At 25.7% G+C, this 3,061-nt stretch overlaps 2 non-coding genes across 2 annotated transcripts; both read left to right on the forward strand.

Moving 5' to 3' along the window:
* Positions 1-815: 815 nt before the first annotated feature.
* On the forward strand, positions 816-888 carry Trnak-uuu (transfer RNA lysine (anticodon UUU)). The gene has a single exon. It is a non-coding gene; the product is annotated as a tRNA-Lys (tRNA).
* Positions 889-1,274: 386 nt separating this feature from the next.
* Trnas-cga (transfer RNA serine (anticodon CGA)) lies at positions 1,275-1,356 on the forward strand. The gene has a single exon. It is a non-coding gene; the product is annotated as a tRNA-Ser (tRNA).
* Positions 1,357-3,061: the final 1,705 nt, after the last annotated feature.

Below are 3,061 nucleotides of genomic sequence, written 5' to 3' on the forward strand. Positions count from 1 at the left end.
CTTTTTAAACTAACGTGTAAGTATAATTAAAAAAGTAGTCCCAAATCGTTAAATCAATTGTTTTACATGCCTTATTTTATAAATTACATGTATATTTGTAGTTAAAGCTATACTTTTTATTCCCTTTAATTAAGTGTAAAACAAACTTAAACAAGTGGTGTCTTATCTAAAAGTTTGATAGTGTTTGTAGCTATAAATTCACAAAAAATATAATATTAACGTGCGATCCTATGGTGTAATGGTTAGTTATCAGAACTCTGAATTCTGTGATCCGAGTTTAAGTCTCGGTAGAACATAATTTCGCAATGAAACTTTATTTTGTTTTGGTACTTAAAATAATGTTTTTTTTTCCTATATTATTGATTTCCGTGTGAAATATTTTTATTTAAACTTATTTAATGATTTCTTTGAATTAAACATTTAAATAAAACTGGAAAGTATTTTCTGCTAAAAGTGTTATTTTTCTTTTTTGAACAGCAGAAATAGTTTCACACTTGAACAGATAAATAACCTATTGTACAATTTTCTACCAGAACTAAACTTAACTTATATAAATTAAAATATAAAGATAATTAGTAATAGTACTATTAATAAAAAGTAATAGTAGTAGTATTACTACAATTCCTAATTCAAAGATTACTAACAATTTCGTATTACCATTAATTTGTAACAGCCTAAATACTAAATAAAAAATTTGAAAAGTATTTTCCATTTTGCAACATTAGTTTCAATAACTACGTCACGAAGTTTGAATTACTACGTCACGATGTATAACGATTTTAATTATAAACGCTATAATTTCAGTGTCGATGTGAGCCTGGCTAGCTCAGTCGGTAGAGCGTTGGACTTTTAATCCAACGGTCAGGGGTTCAAGTCCCCTGTCAGGCTCCTTTATGAACTATTTTTTAGAAAATTATTTAATTTTATCATCACAATTTAAAAAAAAATAGTTATGTTTGCCTATGCATTGTTTATTTTTTAAATTAATCATTTTTCATCTACTTACGAAGAATATACTTTGTTGAATATAATTACGAGTAAATTAGTATTGATATAAATTTATTGGTAGTTATTGTTGGATATAAGAACTAAATAACAAAACTAAAACATAACTAAATAACATTTAAATAACAAATTTTGAAAAGTTTTAGTCTTTTGTAACCACAAACTATATATACATTTAAAAAAACTATTTACTTGGTTTCTTAATATGATTTGTTTTGTATTGAAAACTGTTTAGCTATATAAACAAGAAAAGTATATTTCCAACGGGAGCTGCGATGGCCGAGTGGTTAAGGCGTTGGACTCGAAATCTAATGGGCATTGCCCGCTCAGATTTAAATCCTGCTCGCAGCGAATTATTTTGTTCTTGAATTGCTGTAGTATATAATTTATACAAATACAGAAGTCACCTTTTTAATTAATAGAAGATGTACAGATTTTTATCATTAATCATTTTAGTATTTTAAAGTGGGATGAATTTTCACTTAACTTATATACAAACTTGAGTCTAAAAAATTTCAGAAATTTTTTAAATAGAGTTTTAAAAGTCACGACGACCTCCAAAAAAATTATTTCTACAAAATTTGACATTTCTCTTAAATATCTTCTTTGTAAAAACTACTTAGTGTTTATTAAAAAAATCGGCTTTAAAATTATTTAATGTGTTAAACGTATACAAAAACTGCGTAACCAAAGTGTTGTTTATTCAAGATTAAGAAATACTTATTTTTTTCTTGTTTTCGTTTGTTATTATCATTTACCTTCTTTATATTTTTTTCAAGTGCCAAAGTGCACAATTTTAAACAAAAAATGCAGTTTATCTAAGACGCACAACACACGAAAAAGTGCACATTGCAATTGTTTTTTTATAAAAGTATAGGGAGGAACTTTTTAAACCACGAAAACATTTAGCAGCAAAAAATGAGCCCGATGAATAGGATTCTTGTTGACTTTTACTCTCAACATCTACAAAAAGCTTCTAACTAATGTTTCGCATTTTGCTCAAAGTAAGCTACAAATGTTTATATCGTGGATATACTGAATCTGTAGCCATTCTTATATTTACCTTTGTGTAAGAAAATGAAAATCTATCTTATGAAAAAGATTATTTTAAACAACTGCAGACAGCAAAAAACTTTCTTATAAGTTATGAGCAAGTAATTCTTTGAATTTATGTTGCGAATAAGTTGCTATGTGTAATGATACCGCAAAATTTCGATTTAAAAAACTAAGTTTAGTCAAAAAGAAAGTGATATTTCTTAAAATTTTTAGCAAATACTCTATACTAGAGGTTAAGAATAAATGAATAGTCTAAGGAAGCAGCTAAAGTACTAGCAAATCATTTAAGGACTTTTTATTGCTTCGAAAAAAAAAAGCATTTTAATAAGGAAAGTAGAAAAATATTTGTTGAAAAACTGTTCAATTTGTTTTCACATTAAAATAACTCGTAATTGTTAAATTTTTTAAAACTAGCTACTAAACGTCAGTGTGTTATTGTGAAGATTGAAATAAAAAGTTTATTTTGTTAAAAAAAAGCTTCTTAAGTAGTCTTTAAACAAATGTATGTTTTAGCAAATAAGCATTTACAGCTGATTTTTCACTGAAACTTAATGTACTTGTGTAAAGGGAGTTAAGTTTTGCACATTTCTTATGACGTTATTCTCATTCACTTAAAAGTAACACTTAATTTCGTTTTGGCTATTTTAAGATGATTTTAAAATATTATCTTAGAAATTAAAATAATTTTTATCGATGCAGATATTTGATAAATACTTTAAAAATGTTTATAGGAGTAACTCTCATAGTTAATTTTAACAATTGTTTAAAAACAAAATTGTTATTTATTTACGAAATGTGATTGTTATTTCCTTAAAGCTTTTTCAAGCCATTTGTTTTGAAATTGTGTAGCGAAAAGGAGTAATTGATAATTTAAACATATTTCAAAACATCTCCTTCCTCTATTTGTTTACGAATTTAAATTATTTCTTTCATTTGGGGTTTATTTAAAAACTTAATAGTTTTGTGATAATATTATTACAATTTAATTGTTTCCAAAACA

This window comes from Thalia democratica, unplaced genomic scaffold (genome assembly GCF_965202585.1).
Source record: "Thalia democratica unplaced genomic scaffold, ktThaDemo2.hap1.1 HAP1_SCAFFOLD_441, whole genome shotgun sequence".
Taxonomy (NCBI): Eukaryota; Metazoa; Chordata; class Thaliacea; order Salpida; family Salpidae; genus Thalia; species Thalia democratica.